We start from the raw sequence: 18,439 nt of genomic DNA, 5'->3' as shown, positions 1-18,439 counted from the left end.
TAGATATAATAAAAACACTATAGATACTTTTTTCCCTTTTTCATAAGTGATCATATTCCCTCTGTTCTCAGCTGCATAAGAGCTAAGGGGTGGAGAAACACCAGCACACTGAGCTTCCCAGTGAATGGCTGTGCAGCGGGGTCATGTCAAGACAAGTCTGATCATTGCAGGAGAGCATACTGAGTTCCAAGCACAGCTAGAGAACTGACCACACTGTTCTCCTGCCTAGTGTGGTCAGTTTTTAATAGGAAAGTAGAGGGATTGGCAGGAACACCAGGCATTTCCCATAAAGGAAGCAATACAAAGAGAACTGGATACTTTCTCATACAAGTACATAGTACAGCAGCCACATATCTGGAATATGAAGTGTTGGGGTTTCAAACACTTTACATTAAAACATGTTTAGGCATCAGTATTACCCCCCCCCCCCCCACCCCCACACCCATTTACTTACCTGAGCCTTCAATCAATCCAGCGCTGTGCTCGTCTGCAGCTCTTCTCTCCCATTACTTCCTGCTCTCACCATCTTTGCTGAGGCAGCAGAAGCTCTATAATCATTTTAAAGAAAATGTATTGCCGTTTTGTAGTAGAAAATATAACTTCTTACTATTTCAGCACTTTAGTAGCATTTATAGTGGGCAGCAGCTGTTCCACTGTAAGGCCATATGCACACTGGATGTTTAACCCCAGTGCACCAGGCTTTTGTTTTTAGCTGCTGCTGGAGGGCACAGGCACACCATCTAGCTTTACTGCCAGCAGCCTGTCAATCTCCTTGAGAGTCTGACAGCTGCTGCAGCTGGACGGGGCTGAGCAGTGCACTCAGCTGTACTTTTGCTTAAGGCAATATTTCCCCAAGGACAAATACACAGAATGCAGACTTCTTGTATTCCTGGCATTAGTCCCTGGGCTCATACTGTAGTAAACGTACATACCACCCTGTGTGCCTCCCAGCCCCATACAGCCTCAGCTCTTGGACTCTCATAGAGTTTGACAGGCTGCCAGCAGTGGGGCTTGACAGTGCCCCTGTGCCCTTTGGCCACAGCTAAATTCTGGCGCCTCGTGACCCGAGACTGAATGCCCAGAGTTCCATTGGGGATACATCTGACCTCTTTTAAAGCTGCATCAAGCGACTGCTTTTGCATTCCCATTGACTTGTACAAAGAAACAAGCAGTTCTGATGCAAATAAAAGCATGAGGCAGTTGTGGACTGCTGAAATTCATTTGTCCAAGTATACAGACAGTCCCATGTATGACATCACCATAGTTGCCAACATTGTAAAAAAAATTTTCAGGGACACTTTGTTGGCTGTAGGCGGAGTCTTTTTGTAATTAGGGGGCGGGGCATGCGTTGGAAGGCGTGGCATAGGGAAAAATGAAAACGTGGCGCGCACCACTGCAAAAAATGGGCGCGGTTTACATGAAATAGTGGGCATGGCTCAAAGGGGGTGTGGTTAGAGTCTGAGATGAAAGAGGGAAAGGGGGGGAGAGGGATGGAGGGACAGCAGCCCCAGATCCTACACAGCAATAGAAATATGTGTATTCTAGAAAGTTTAGCAATCAGCAGATAAAGATACTCAAAACACCTGGTGTTAGCACTTCAATCATCCCGGCACCATGGTTGTTGTGGTGTCAGGATGATTGAAGTGCATTATTTCTATTATTATATTGTAATATAGAATGAAATCATTCAACTCATTATAATGCCAAATCAGTGGGATTCCTGAGCGTGTCACCTGCCACGTCGCCTGCCACCAGCAGAGTCCGTCCTTGCATCAGATGCCCCAAGCAGAGTCCGTCCTTGCATCAGGTGCCCCAAGCAGAGTCCGTCCTTGCATCAGGTGCCCCCAGCAGAGTCTGTCCTTGCATCAGGTGCCCCCAGCAGAGTCCCTCCTTGCATCAAGTTCCCCCAGCAGAGTCCCTCCTTGCATCAGATGCCCCCAGCAGAGTCCCTCCTTACATCAGTTGCCTCCAGCAGAGTCAGTCCTTACACCAGTGTTCCCAGCCTCAGTCCTTACATCAGTGTCCCAGGCAGAGCCATAGTTACCCCCCCCTGTACATAGTTACCCCTCTCCCCCTGGTTACCCCCTGTACATAGTTACCCCCCCCTGTACATAGTATCCCCCCCATGCATTGTTACCCCCCCCTGTACATAGTAACCCTCCAGTACATAGTAACCCCCCCTGTACATAGTAACCCCCCCGGTACATAGTAACCCCCCCGTACATAGTTACTACCCCCCCTGTACATTACAGTTACATCGCTGCCTGAGCTTTACACTGAGAGGGACAAGAGAGCAGAAGAAACTCCATGAGCGGCCAGCGTCATGTGTTCAGTGGAGAGGGGCCCCTCCCCTTTCCACTGAACAACAAGGGGAACGATCTAGCGGCGGTGGCCATTTTGTTGGAGCCAGCTTCTGCAAAAGCAAACATTCCCGATTTCCCTGGACAAAAAAGTCAAAATCCCGAATCGGGACGGCCTCCGATCGGGACGAGGGTCCCAAAATTGGGATTGTCCCGGGAAAATTGGGACTGTTGGCAGCTATGCATCACACCCAAGTGAAGCTTTGAATTTTGGATGTGGTTGGGTGAAATAATCTGTGAGAGCATTGCTGCTTTAATCAACATCTGCGCACCTTCTGTATTACTGAGGGCCGGTTCACACCAGAACAGTGTGGGAAAGATGCGCTCTGTGCAAGTTTCCTGCACCATGTTGAAAATGCACTGCCTTTGCGATATGCTGCCGGTGCCCATGTAATGTTAATGACCAATCAAATGCGGTCTGTTTTTAAAAAGTAGTGCATTTCAAAATCGCACAGCACCAAATTGCGCAGGAATCACACAGGAACACAGTAAATCAGCCCTGAAGGTTGTTTTGATAAATACAAGGGTACACTGAGCTGGGATGAGGACCTTATGCTACCTAGCGGCACCTTAATGTTTTATTTATTAAACTAAGAAAACTTTTCACACTTCTTTTGCTCGGGTGTTCCCATTACTAAAGGCCACAATAGATACATGTCCGCCCACAGCGTCTATGCTGAATATAGATAGAGAAATCATGCATGGCTGAGCGGCCTTGCCGACACACGGGATTGCCTGAAGGAGCAGGGCGGGTTGCCATAGATATGATGCGTTTCAGAGGCACTTTTATAATGCTTGTATTTCTGTCCATTCAGTCCTGAGATTTACACAGCCCTGTCTGGTAAGGTAGGAGACCTAATTTTTCTCTGAAGTTAAGTAACAGTCACAGGCCTTGTCCCTCCCCCAGCCTGTTTGTGGACAGTGAAAACAGACTAAAGCTTCAGTTATTTTCATCCATTTTTCTATCTTGCAGCATTTGAGAAAATGTTATTACTTTTTTTCATTAGGTTTATATACTGTTAGGTATATTATTTATTTTGATAACAAATACAGCACTGCCAATCTTTAAAATTATGAATCATGCAACTAGTTGACTTGTATGTTTGGTTAGACCTACCCATTAACAGATCATTGTGGATTTTTTCAGTGATATACAGTGCCTTGCAAAAGTATCCCCCCCCCCCCCCCTTGGCTTTTTGCCTATTTTGTTACATTACAGCCTTTAGTTCAATGTTTTTTTAATCTGAATTATATGTGATGGATCAGAACACAATAGTCTAAGTTGGTGAAGTAAAATTAGAAAAATATATACATAAAACTATTTTTCAGAAATAAAAAACTGATAATTGGCATGTGCGTATGTATTCACCCCCTTTCTTATGAAGCCCATAAAAAGCTCTGGTGCAACCAATTACCTTCAGAAGTCACATAATTAGTGAAATGATGTCCATCTGTGTGCAATCTAAGTGTCACATGATCTGTCATTACATATACACAACTTTTTGAAAGACCCCAGAGGCTGCAACACCTAAGCAAGAGGCATCACTAACCAAACACTGTCATGAAGACCAAGGAACTCTCCAAACAAGTAAGGGACAATGTTGTTGAGAAGTACAAGTCAGGTTATAAAAAAAGATATCCAAATCTTTGATGATCCCTAGGAGCACCATCAAATCTATCATAACTAAATGGAAAGAACATGGCACAACAGCAAACCTGCCAAGAGATGGCCGCACACCAAAACTTATGAACCGGGCAAGGAGGGCATTAATCAGAGAGGCAGCACAGAGACCTAAGGTAACCCTGGAGGAGTTGCAGAGTTCCACAGCAGAGACTGGAGTATCTGTACACAGGATGACAAAAGGCTGTAAGCTCCATAACGTTGGGCTTTATGGCAGAGTGGCCAGAAGAAAGCCATTACTTTCAGAAAAAAACAAAATGGCACATTTTGAGTTTGCGAAAAGGCATGTGGGAGACTCCCAAAATGTATGGAGGAAGGTGCTCTGGTCTGATGAGACTAAAGTTGAAGATTTTGGCCAAAGAAAACGCTTTGTCTGGCGCAAACCCAACACATCACATCACATCACCCAAAGAACACCATCCCCACAGTGAAACATGGTGGTGGCAGCATCATGCTGTGGGGAAGTTTTTCAGCAGTCGGGACTGGGAAACTGGTTAGAGTTGAGGGAAAGATGGATGGTGCTAAATACAGGGATATTCTTAAGTAAAACCTTTACTACTTTGTGTGTGATTTGAGACTAGGACTGAGGTTCACCTTCCAGCAGGACAATAACCCCAAACACACTGCTAAAACAACACTTGAGTGGTTTAAGGGGAAACATGTAAATATGTTGGAATGGCCTAGCCAAAGCCCAGACCTCAATCCAATAGAAAATCTGTCAGACTTAATGATTGCTGTTCACAAGTGCAAACGATCCAACTTGAAGGATCTGGAGCAGTTTTACAAGGAGGAATGGGCAAAAATCCCAGTGGTAAGATGTGGCAAGCTCATAGAGACTTATCCAAAGCGACTTGGAGCTGTGATAGCCGCAAAAGGTGGCTCTACAAAGTATTGGTTTTAGGGGGGTGAATAGTTATGCACATTGACTTTTTCTGTTATTTTGCCCTATTTGTTGTTTGCTTCACAATAAAAAAAAAAAAAAAAAATCTTAAAAGTTGTGGGCATGTCCTATAAATTAAACGATGCAAATCCTCAAACAATCAATGTTAATTCCAGGTTGTGAGGCAACAAAACACAAAAAAATGCCAAGGGGGTGAATACTTTTGCAAGGCACTGTAACAGCATGTGAAGTAATTATGTTGCTTTTTTTTACTCATTAAGCTCTTTGGGATTTATGATCATTATTTTTAACAACTATTTAGTGATCCTTTTTCAAGGGAACAACAGACCGTAATAGTTATAACCACTTAACATGTGACATCCACATTTTATGCCAGATTAAACCCCTGAGTATTTTGAGACAGATGGGGCTATTTACTAATTTAATGGTTTTCAGTCATCCTTGTTCAGATTTGCAACTACTGTGAAAACTGCCAAAGGGTTCACACTTAAAATGTCACAATATTTACTGAATAAAAAGCTTTAAAGGACCAGTAAATCTAAAACGAGAAAGTTACTCAACTGGAAAGGGTAAGGATAGGCATAGACAGGCAAATATTGGTATCCTCATGCAATCAGATTGTAAGTGAGTGAATTACAGGAACATATTTTGTAAGGGTTCTCATTTATCCAGAATATGTTATAGCTAGTAGTTGTAAACCCCCTGCGTCACTTTTACCTAGAATAAGGCTTACCTATAGGTAGTGGAAATATCTCCTAAATGTTCACTGTTTAGGAGATATTTACCATGTAGTGCGCTGATAATGTTATCGGCGCATGCGCTGTGAAGAAACCGACCTCCGTGCCGTTTCTTCACTTGTATGTGCCGAATGAAGCCAGTTACAGAGCCGGAGTCCGCGGCCCTGGAAGGAAGAGAGCAGAGGATGGATGCTTCCACCAGTGGGGACATCGCAGGCTTCAATTGCAGGTAAGTGCCACATAATGGGCTAGAATGTGATGCATACTAACCCATTATGCTTTTACTTTGCAGGGAATGACAGAGGAAGTAAAACCCATCAGGGTTTACTTCCTCTTTAAGACATTTCGTAACTCATCCAAGCTGCTTCCAATGAGTTTTATTAATATACCCCAGCTTTTATAGCCACACAGGTAATTTAGGCTGCCTTAACCACTAGCCAACCAGCACACGACGATGTACGTGACACAATGGCACGGGCAGGCAAATAGGCGTACAGGTACGTCCCCTTTAAATAATGGCATTGTGGTCATGCGCGCTGTGCACTCTGTGACCTTGCCCGCGGGTCCCGTGGACTCGATGTCCACCAGGGGCCTGCGATTGTGTCACGGACGGGAAGAACGGGGAGATGCCTTTGTAAACAAGGCATTTCCCCGTTCTGCCTAGTGACATGACAGGGATCTACTGCTCCCTGTCATCGGGAGCAGTGATCGCTGTCATGTCAGTGGTAGCCCATCCCCCACAGTTAGAACACCTCTCTAGGACACACTTAACCCCTTGATTGCCCCCTAGTGGTTAACCCCTTCCCTGCTAGTGTCATTTACACAGTAATCAGTTCATTTTTATAGCACTGTTTGATGTATAAATGACAATGGACCCAAAATGCTAACAAAAGTGTTTGATATGTCCACCATAATGTCGTAGTCATGATAAAAATTGCAGATCGCCGCCATTACCAATAAAAAAAATTGAATAAAAATGCCATAAATCCATCCCCAATTTTGTAGACGCTATAACTTTTGCACAAACTAGTCAATATACGATTTTGGGCCTGCTTCATCTGACTTTTTAGACCTTAAATGCCTTCTTAGGTCTTACTTTGTAATATTCTAAATATATTCAAAATGTTGCCTCAGTTGTAGCGCAATTAAGAACATTACTACATGGAAATGCAAGAATGTTCTAGTCAGAGACTGCCTGGCACTGCTTTAAAAATGACAACCAGGTAGAAAAAACTGTTGCTTTTGCATCTGGAACCCTTACAGAAGCAGAGGAAAATGATTCCACTATAAAAAAAGAGAAAAGATCTAGCGTGTGGTTAGGCAACAGAAAAATTGTGTAGATGTCTGTGAGAGTTCACAATTTACCTTGTGGATCAACCATAATCTTTTAACTACACTGCTTACCACAAATAGACTAGGGCATGCTGGAATGTGTATAGCCAGCAAGGGTCATTTTGACTACACAATACTATTCAAACCGGGTCTGAAAAATGTTACTGCTTATAGTTTGTAATGGTTACCAATACCTCCAGCTCTTAGTACACGTGAGGATGTTGAAGTTGCATTTACCGATATAGATGCAGTGACAGCACCTGAGTTCAAACAAGCTTGTCTTGCATGCTCAGTACGAGTATAATTGCAGGACGCTCCACAAAGCAAATGACCAAACACAGAAAATAAACTGAGCCCTGTTCTACAAACTTTTTACAGATTTAGACATGAACTGCTCTTAGGTTGATGGCAATATTTTGTATATAGCTCATTGCAGAGACCTTGAAAGGGCATCTTATACAACTTGCACATGGGCATCAAAGCAAAGACTAATGACAAACTAAAGGTTTTAGGACCCTCAAGGTGCTGCCTAATGCATTAATGCAACATAATCAATGAAATATATATGGATTCATACCTTCAAAACTTATATGAAAACTCGAATGAAAACCTAATTATGCTCAACCAACCCGATTGTGAACGAATGCATTGGTTATATATTGAGAGGGAGAGGGAGGCCACGGAGGTTTGACCATTATTTACAGTTGATCAAGTGATCAACTGTAAACCAAAAGACCTCACATAGTACTTACAATAACCCTGGCTATTACACCTCCTCTGGACCACTGTCACTTCAGTTCTCTTCAGCTATCCTATCATCATTACAGCATTTCACCAAATTTGCTCTCTTCCAGTTTGACAGTATGAATTGAGAGACTACCTACTGAATCCTGTCAGAGATACGGACTGCCTTGTGTAGCACTATGATTTATGGAATTCCTGTATTTACCCATTTGTCTCCCCTGAGAGGCCACTCAAGCCTGGGGATGAAACCATAATATTTAAATCGTATATCTTCCATTTTTGTGGTCACAGGATCCCATCTGGAGGTGGACTTAATGTTTTACTAGCATGTTTGCTCTGTTTGATTGATGTTTTTAACAATTTTTCCATTGACTTTTTGATACCAATAAATGCTTTTCAATATATAACCAATGCATGGTGAGTGGAGTCACATTTAGTTCACAATCGGGTTGGTTGAGCATAATCAGGTTTTATTTGGGTTTTCAAAGCAAAGACTACATAACCTGTACTGGTGGCTGCTATTTTGCTTTACTTACCAGAGTCATGACAAATCTTCTGTCAAACACACTCCACCACTTCAGACAGTGCCATTTCCTGATTTTGTTTAGAAGAAGGATGCTATTGGTATTGTAGTCTTTTTACACAGGCACCTGGAATTGTTATCATAAATGGCAAGAAATTGCATTTTCTTCAGTAGAACATCTGCTACTGTAAATGCTTTTCTTTCCACAGTCTTCAGCATTAAAGGTCACCCAAAGGAACAAATGTCTAGCAATGGACCACAATTTGTTTCGACTTTCCTAAAAGAGAGAGAAATATTGTACATTGAATATCCTCTGTTAGTTACCCCAAAGCAAATGGAGAAGTTAAGAGACTTAAAGCGTTTGTTAACCCAAAAAAAAAATATAATCAAGATCCTGCTCCTATAAAGCATGTTATACAACACAGTGCTTGTGCTTTGTAATTTGGCCCCATGTATCACCTGTAATACCTGGCTGATCCTGCCAGTTACTACCCCCCACCCCCCTGTATGCTGACCACGATATATCAGGGCTGCTGAGCCCTGACACCGTTATCAGCATACGTGTCTCTATCATACGCAGCCTGCTCTATGTTTCCTGTGTTCTCTCCACCGTCCTCTCCCCCCTCCCCTCTCTGCCTGTCAGCTCTATGTCCGTGCCGCCCCTTCCCATCCTGCTGCTCAAATTACTGTTTATTTGTAATACAAACTCTGTTTTTTACTGTAATGGCCCCCGTGACTGTGCTGTATACACCTTGATCTGTGCTCATTGATCCGCCGCCTATCTCCTCTCTCGGCCCAACAGATGCAGCGAGCGGGGCCACTCCTCCTCCCTTCCCGACTGACGTCAGCAGGAGATCCCCGGCCCCACCTGCTGCATCTGTCGGGCCGAGAGAGGAGATAGGTGATGGGTCAATGAGCGCAGATGTAAGGGCTTACCTTGGTTGGAGTCCATAGTGCAGAGATGTATGCTCATCCTTGCAAATACACACAGCCCACGGTAACAAGGTAAAAGGCTACCTGGGCTGTGAATCTGTGCACAGGGGCTTGACAGGGAATTTACCAAAGGATTGTCGATGTGAAGCCGTAGTCAGGGATTCCAGAAGTCAGAGGTAACGATGAACAGAGCCAGGGTCAGTCTTGGAACACTGAAACTTGAAAATAAGAACACAGGAAAACAGGAACCTTTGGCAATACAAGCAACAATGAACTGACCAAGCCCTCAGAGTGAGGCAGTGTTATATACCCAGCTGTTTAGATAAACTGTCTCAGCTGAACCAGGAGTGGCAGGTACTAATTGCAAAGCAAGATCCAAAGTATAGCCCTCAGTGCTGCATGCAGAACTAGGCATAGCTGGAAAGCAGGCTGGATAATGAACTGAGGTGAGGTTCAGAGGCAATGCAACAGAAGCAGTAAACAGAAAGTCATGTGTTCAATACCTCCTTGAGCCACTTGGGGCGTAACCACACCTGGCCGTTTGCATGGCGCGTTAGGGACCGTGACAGACAGCAGATCAGCGTTCTGTAAACAAGGTATATAGAGCTTTATTTTTATAAAGCACAGTCACAGGGGCCATTACAGTAAAAAACTGAGAGGAAATGTAAAGTTACTTTGGTGGGTTAACAACCACTTTAACAGAAGCCCTAAAGAAGTGCTTCAGACTGCAGACCATAAAGGGAAATCTTGGAAAGCTTTTGCTAAAGAGTTTTTACATGTCTACAGAGTGACTAGATATGCAACTACACAGGCATCACCAGGTGAACTACTATATTGCAGACAGATGCACACTAAGCTACATGTTGCAGAAATACATCTTCCACAGCTTCTCTGAAATCATTAGTTATTTATACTGTTAAAAATGAAGAAGATAAAAGTACTAATCAAAAATTCAGTGCAAGATAAGTACACTTCCAAGCTGGATGTCTAGTTAGAGTTAAGAAACCTGACTTAAGACAGGAACAATACAAATTTTTCAATCTGCTTTGAGTGACAAGTCAATGAGGACCTTCCGCTTGTGAACTGTCTGATGGATGCATATGGGATGTCAGTCGTCTTGCGCCTGTTAGAAAGGACTTCCTAAAAGTTTCATCTGAAAAAGGACATTTTCTTCTACTGAATACCAAACTGTAGACTGGGAACCTGAGCTGCATAGACATTTTTAAAAAGTTAGGTTTCCTGTGTGGACAAGGATTATGTGATGTAGGTAAAATGCATAGTGCTGTTTTGTTATATAATTCTTTACAGTGGGGAAAATAATTATTTGACCCCCTGCAGATTTTGTAAGTTTACCCACATAGCCATAGAAATGAAGGGTCTATAATTTTTATCATAGGTATATTTTAAATGATATAAACAGATTATAAACCAAAAATCCAGAAAAAAAACACGTGATACAAATGTTATAAATTCAGTTGCAGTTCAGTGAGTAAAATAAATATTTGATTACATACCAATCAACAATAATTCTGGCTCCCACAGACTGGCTACAGTATGTGCTCATGTGGTACACAAATTAGTCCTGTCAATTTAAAAAGGTGCTCCTAAAGACACCTGTCCACAGAATCTTTCTTCCATTCAAACCTTACAATTATGGGCAAGACCAAAGAGCTGTCAAAGAATGCCAGGGACAAGATTGTAGACCTGCACAAGGATGGAATGGTCTACAAGACCATCAGCAAGAAGCTTGGTGAGAAGACAACTGTTGGAGTGATTTGTCGCAAATGGAAAAAATACAAAATAACCATCAATCACCCTTGGTCTGGAGCTCCACGCAAGATTTTGCCTCATGGGGTAAGGATAATCTTAAAAAAATTAGGGATCAGCCCGGAACTACACGGGAGGAGCTTGCGAATGATCTCAAGGCAGTTGGGACCAGTCACCAAACAAACCATTGGTAACACAATACGCTGCCATGGATTGTAATCCTAAAGTGCCCGCAAGGTCTCCCTCCTCAGGAAGGCACATGTACAGGCCTGTTTGAAGTTTGCCAATGAACATTTAAATGATTCAGAGAACGATTGGGAGAAAGTGCTGTGGTCAGATGAGACCAAAATCAAGCTCTTTGGCATTATCTTGATTTGCCGTGTATGGAGGAAGAAAAATGCTAACTATGACCCTAAGAACACCATCCCTACAGTCAAGCACAGTGGTGGAAACATTATGCTTTGGGGCTGCTTCTCTGCTATGGGTCTTCCAGGATGACAATGACCCAAAACATATCTCCAGGGCAACAAAGGTGTGGCTCAAGAAGAAGCACATTAAGGTCATGGAGTGACCTAGCCAGTCTCCAAACCTCAATCCTATAGAAAATGTATTGAGGGAGCGGAAACTTCAAGTTGCCAAGCGATAGCCAAGAAACCTTAAGGATTTTGAGAGGATCTGTAAAGAAGAGTAGACCAAAATCCCTCCTGAGATGTGTGCAAACTTGGTAATCAACTACAAGAAACTTCTTACCTCTGTGCTTGCCAACAAGGGTTTCTCCACCAAGTCATCTTTTGCTTGGGGATCAAATACTTATTTTACTCACTGAACTGCAACTTAATTAATAACATTTATATCATGTGTTTTTTCTGAATTTTTGGTTGATATTCTGTCTCTGTCATTTAAAATACACCTATGATAGAAATTATAGACCTTTCAATTCTTTGTGAGAAAACTTTAAAAATCTGCAGGAGATCATATAATTATTTTCCCCACTGTATACACACCGTATATTATTGTCCGCTGTATTTATTTTCAATATTGAGGATAAATGCTTTTTTATGCTAGGGAAATATGTGATGCTATCCTCTGTCCTGTAGATGTCACGATTTACAGTTGTAACATGTATAATATTTTCTATACTCTGGACACGCTCTTTCCTGTTTCCAGTTTCTGTTTTATGGATGTCTGAACTTGTTATATAACTGTTCTGAATCCCAGACTACAGCATAAAACAAAGGGGGGAATTCAGTAGATCATTTATGAAACTTTTCTGGTGGTATGGTCCCTTTAATATGTCCTATGCTTAAAGTAGAACTATAGGCAACAGTTTTTTTTTTTTCATTTTGGATAGAGTAAGGGAGGGTTATAACCAGTGGCGACCAATCAATTAGGGGCGCAGGGGCGCTGCCCCCCAATCCATGTGTCTGGCCCCTAATATACATGCAGGGTGCCGGAGGCATGGATTTCAATGGGTTTTTTTTTTTAAACACATGATTAGAGCTTGAGGCTATAATTGGCTTCAAAAAAAGGGTGGGCTCAGGGTGGAGAGCACTGCACCCTGACCCACCCAGTTGAGTGACAATAGCAAATTAACATTTGCTATTGTCGCCCTACTTCTCTCCCAAGCCAATCAGGAAGTGGGTCTTAAGACCCGAGAGGAGAATCGATCGTGTTGTACGGTACCAGGGAGGATGTACGGGGAGATCTGGTATATGGCCGTCCTCATTGGAGCGATCTCTCTGCTCTGCATCACCGCCAACACACAAGCCCGACCACCCAACCAAACTAATAAAAGTGACATTAAACATGGAATTCTAGCTTCAGTCAAAAATATAGAAATATTACATGCCCTTTGTCTATTCTTTATTCCTGTCAGTGTCTGCATTAGCGAAGGGTTGTCATAGTAAAAGAAAGTAATGGAAAATGACTTAATTTGCAACAGAGACTGAAACAGAAATACTTTTTTCTAGAGTAGAGAAGAGCTAGAACCTCTATCAGGGTTTATCAGTCTAATGCCCTGTACACACGGTCGGACATTGATCGGACATTCCGACAACAAAATCCTAGGATTTTTTCCAACGGATGTTGGCTCAAACTTGTCTTGCATACACACGGTCACACAAAGTTGTCAGAAAATCCGATCATTCTGAACGCGGTGACATAAAACACATACGTCGGGACTATAAACGGGGCAGTAGCCAATAGCTTTCATCTCTTTATTTATTCTGAGCATGCGTGGCACTTTGTGCGTCGGATTTGTGTACACACGATCGGAAATTCCGACAACGGATTTTGTTGTCGGAAAATTTTATAGCCTGCTCTCAAACTTTGTGTGTCGGAAAATCCGATGTGTGATGGAGCCTACACATGGTCGGAATTTCCGACAACAAGGTCCTATCACACATTTTCCATCGGAAAATCCGACCGTGTATACAGGGCATTAAAGTTTTTATGTCCTGGTTAAAAAATGTGCTTTAAATTAACAAGAATTACATCTACTAATGAAGGTCAAAATACTCTCAAGGCCATGTGCACAAAGTGGTACTGTAGACATACAAGTTCATTCAATTTGATTCTTGGAACTTGTAGTCCTGTTATAAAATGCATACCATATCCTAGACATAGGAACCATTGGAATATCATTCTTGTCATAAACAGAAATGGCAGTTGTGTAATGATTTGCATTGGGCTCTTTATGTCACATTCCTCTTGCAGGATGCTCAATAGTCCACTGATGTTGTCTTGTTTTGCTCAAGTAGGTTGAGCAGACTCCTTCAAATTCAAGCTTGGTACCAGGTTCTGAGAAAGAACAAGATGGCAGCAGAAGGGTACTTGATAGTCTGAATTAGGATTTAGTTTCTGGGTTTACTTAGTTCACATTTTGTAAGCATGTGTTAATAATGCTTGCCTTGCGTATTTTCAAGTTTTAATTTCTTTCTTTAGCTGTAGCATTCAAAGTTGGTATGTAGTTTTGTCACATTGGGGCTTATTTCCATCATGCAATCTTTTGGCAAATGAATACCTGAAACTAATTCATTGTGAGATTTGATCAGATCATTAACAGGCAGATATAATTTTTGATAACCTCGCCATTAGTCCTTGTTGTCATCGCCAAGTGCGCAAGTTCACTGGTCATCCTCTCCAGACGCTAATAATCCCCAATCAGTGGCATATATTTCCTGTTCACTATAAAGCTTCTGTAGCTGATGATTGAATTCAACATCAAACATGAAAGCTGCTTCATTAACCCTTATGTTGTCCCAGGTATTGTCTATGGAGCAGGGGTCATTCACACTGCTTAAAATGTGCCTGTATGGATTGGTATTGTCAAAGAATTGGGCAGATGACAGAACCAAATAGCCAAAGGCCTTTATTCATCAATCTGTAATAGCACTTAAGGTGATTGTAAACGATCACCTTGTAAAACAATCCATTCAGTTTAAAATAGAAATGAAAGGTAAAACATTTTGGTATAGATATAAATAACATTATAAATACCTCTTTTCCCCTTTTTTTTATAAATGATCACATTCCCTCTGTTCTCAGCTGCATAAGAGCTGGGGGGAAGAGCATCAACAGTACACTGAGCTTCCCAGTGAAAGGCTGTGCAGGGGAGGCATGTCAGGACAAGCTTGATCATTGGAGGAGAGCATGCAGAGTTCCCAGCATAGCTAGAGAACTGACCACGCTTTGTTCTCCTGCTTAGTGTGGTCTTTCACACAAAGGAAGCAATACAAAGAGAACAGGATACTTTTTCCTACAAGTACATGGTGCAGCAGGCACATATTAGGAATATGAAATGTTGGGGTAACAAACACTTTAGGATTTGCTAAAGTGGTCTCCCAAATGATATTATCACATTATAATATTGCTTCAAAGTGGTTGTAAACCCTAAAAAAAAATCCTAAAATAAAAAAAAAACCTGCAAGACAAAGGCATAATGATGCATACTAGCTCATTATGAATTACTTACCTGAGATCGAAGCCCCTGCAGCGGTCCCTGTTCACTGCTCACAGTGTCACTCCCGCACATGCGCACTGGAGCCACCGGTAATGGCACAGTCTAACTGAAGCAACGGCAAAGGGTTTACAACCACTTTAATGCTCACTGCTATCACCATTTGACAATTTGATTAAGGGATTAATGTTCAAAGGAAAAAAAAAGAGTTTTACCTGTTTCTGATGTTTAAACTGAGAAATACATTTTAGTAGCAGAAGTGTCCTTTCTTAGTGCTAAGTGGAAGGGTCTGTCTGGTAAAATCACATTTTCATCTCTAGTCTTGTAATAAGACATAAACTGCCAGGAAAAGCAGTATGCCAGTCACCTGAAATTACATTTGCAATGTGTTCTGTATAGGCAATGTATATAATGGCCCTAATGTTGCCATAGGTACAGATAAGAAACATTTTACATTTTTGTCAGTTTTAGGAAAACAGATTGAAAAAGAGAGAGAATTTTTTTTAATGACATTAAATAACAAAATAGGCTGTGTAGCCGTTATATATGTTATATAGGTTTTTCAATAAAAGTGATTAAAAAAACTGCATGTGATCTGTAAATAAGCCTCAGTGTGATTTAGTGAAATTTTGTGTCTGCTGTGATTTTTTTTTGTGTGTAGATTGAGCCTTTGTAGATAGGTGTGAAGGCCCAAGATTTTCACACTCACCTGTTGACAGCTGTGTATGAAAAACAATAATACATACAACTTGACATCTTCACACTCTTGTAAGGACATCCTAAGGGGAATGTATCACTTTTCAGTGCTTGGATGTATTAAATCATCTGCCAACTCCTCTTCGGTTGAAAGGAGGGAATGGTTTCCTAGTAGTTGTGTCCTGCAGACCAACAAACCTGAAAACATTGAATGAGTACACTGTGTGGCCAAAGTTTTGTGAACACCTGACCATCGCACTTATATGTGTTTGTTGAACATCCCATTCCAAAACCATTGGTATTAATATGCAATTGTCCCATTCCCCCCATTCCTCCTTTTGACTATAACATTCTTCTGGGAAGGCTTTCCTTGAACTTTTGTCATGTGTCTGTGGGTGTTTGTGCCCATTTAGCTAAATTCATCCCAGAGGTGTTTAGTAGGGTTGATTTTTATACAGGCCACTGGAATTCTTTCACACCAAACTTATCACAGTATGTCCCATAGGGAGCTGGCTTTGTGCACAGGGGCACAGTCATGTTGTGGAAACTGTTGCAACAAGATTGCAAATGCACAGTTGTCTTTAATGTCTTGTATGTAAGCTGTAGCATTAACAGCACCCTTCGCTGGAAACCCCTGAGCTCCATAATATATAGGGAAGTTCACATACTTTTGGCTATATATAGTGTAGGTGTGATGCTCAGGTGTTTATACATTTTTGGCCAAACCCCCCTGTTCGGTTCGCACCAGAACATGCGAATAGGTAAAAAATTAGTTTGAACACGCGAACACCCTTAAAGTCTATAGGACATGAACATGAATAATCAAAAGTGCTAATTTTAAAGGCTTATATGCAAGCTATTGTCATAAAAAGTGTTTGGGGACCTGGGTCCTGCCCCAGGGGACATGTATCAATGCAAAAAAAGTTTTAAAAACAGACGTTTTTTCAGGAGCAGTGATTTTAATAATGCTTAAAGTGAAACAATAAAAGTGTAATATTCCTTTAAATTTCGTACCTGGGGGGTGTCTATAGTATGCCTGTAAAGGGGCACATGTTTCCCGTCTTTAGAACAGTCTGACAGCAAAATGACATTTCAAAGGAAAAAAAGTCATTTAAAACTACTCGCGGCTATTAATGAATTGCCGGTCCGACAATACACATAAAAGTTCATTGATAAAAACGGCATGGGAATTCCCCACAGGGGAACCCCGAACCAAAATAAATTTAAAAAAAAATGACGTGGGGATCCCCCTAAATTCCATACCAGGCCCTTCAGGTCTGGTATGGATATAAAGGGGAACCCTGGCCAAAATTAAAAAAAAAAAATGGTGTGGGGTCCCCCTCAAAATCTATACCAGACCCTTCAGGTCTGGTATGGATTTTAAGGGGAACCCCGCGCCAAAAATTTTTTTTAAAAATGATGTGGAGTCCACCCAAAAATCCATACCAGACCCTTATCCGAGCACGCAACCTGGCAGGCCGCAGGAAAAGAGGGGGGATGAGACAGCGCCCCCCCCTCCAGAACCGTACCAGGCCACATGCCCTCAACTTTAGGAGGGTGCTTTGGGGTAGCCCCCCAAAACACCTTGTCCCCATGTTGATGGGGACAAGGGCCTCATCCCCACAACCCTTGCCCAGTGGTTTTGGGGGCCTGTGGGGGGGGGCTTATCGGAATCTGGAAGCCCCCTTTAACAAGGGGACCCCCAGATCCCGGCCCTCCCCCCCCTGTGTGAAATGGTAAGGGCCTACCATTTCACAAAAAAAGTGTCAAAAATGTTAAAAATGACAAGAGACGGTTTTTGACAATTCCTTTATTTAAATGCTTCTTCTTTCTTCTATCTTCCTTCAGTTTCTTCCTCCATCTTCTTCTTCTTCTGGTTCTTCCTCCGGTGTTCTCGTCCGGCATCTTCCTCCGCGGCGCCGGCGTCTTCTTCCCTTCTTCTCGGGCCGCTCCGCATCCACCATGATGGGAGGCTCCCGCTGTGTGGCGCTTCTCCTCTTCTGAGGGTTTTTAAATAACGGAGGGCGGGGCCACCCGGTGACCCCGCCCCCCCTCTGATGCACAGTTACTTCCCTGTCTGCCCCCTCTGATGTCACGGGAAATGCCACAGGGAAGTCCCCGTCAAGTCCCTGTACGTCAGAGGGGGGCGGGGTCACCGGGTGTCCCCGCCCTCTGTTATTTAAGAACCCTCAGAAGAGGAGAAGCGTCACACAGCGGGAGCCTCCCATCATGGTGCATGCGGAGCAGCCCGAGAAGAAGATGCCGGCACCGCGGAGGAAGATGCCGGAGGAAGAACCAGAAGAACCAGAAGAAGATGAAGGAAGAAACCGAAGGAAGATAGAAGATAGATGATAGAAGATAGAAGAAAGAAGATAGAAGAAAGAAGAAAGAAGATAGAAGAAAGAAGAAGCATTTAAATAAAGGAATTGTCAAAAACTGTCTCTTGTCATTTTTAACATTTTTGACACTTTTTTGTGAAATGGTAGGCCCTTACCATTTCACACAGGGGGGAGGGCCGGGATCTGGGGGTCCCCTTGTTAAAGGGGGATTCCAGAATATGCCCCCGGCCCGCAGACCCCCACAACCACCGGGCAAGGGGTGTGGGGATGAGGCCCTTGTCCCCATCAACATGGAGACAAGGTGTTTTGGGGGGCTACCCCAAAGCACCCTACCAATGTTGAGGGCATGTGGCCTGGTACGGTTCAGGAGGGGGGCGCTCTATCGCCCCCCATCTTTTCCTGCGGCCTGTCAGACCCCACGCCATTTTTTAAAAAGTTTTTGCGCGGGGTTCCCCTTAAAATCCATAC

At 42.7% G+C, this 18,439-nt stretch overlaps 1 protein-coding gene across 3 annotated transcripts in view; it reads left to right on the top strand.

The window, feature by feature from the left end:
• STK39 (serine/threonine kinase 39) overlaps nucleotides 1–18,439 on the top strand; it is a 673,740-nt gene that overhangs the window by 348,876 nt on the left and 306,425 nt on the right. The window lies entirely within an intron of this gene.

The sequence above is a fragment of the Aquarana catesbeiana genome, linkage group LG06 (genome assembly GCF_042186555.1).
Source record: "Aquarana catesbeiana isolate 2022-GZ linkage group LG06, ASM4218655v1, whole genome shotgun sequence".
Taxonomy (NCBI): domain Eukaryota; kingdom Metazoa; phylum Chordata; class Amphibia; order Anura; family Ranidae; genus Aquarana; species Aquarana catesbeiana.
Note: the sequence above shows the minus strand (reverse complement) of the source record. Positions and strands in the feature narration are given on the sequence as shown.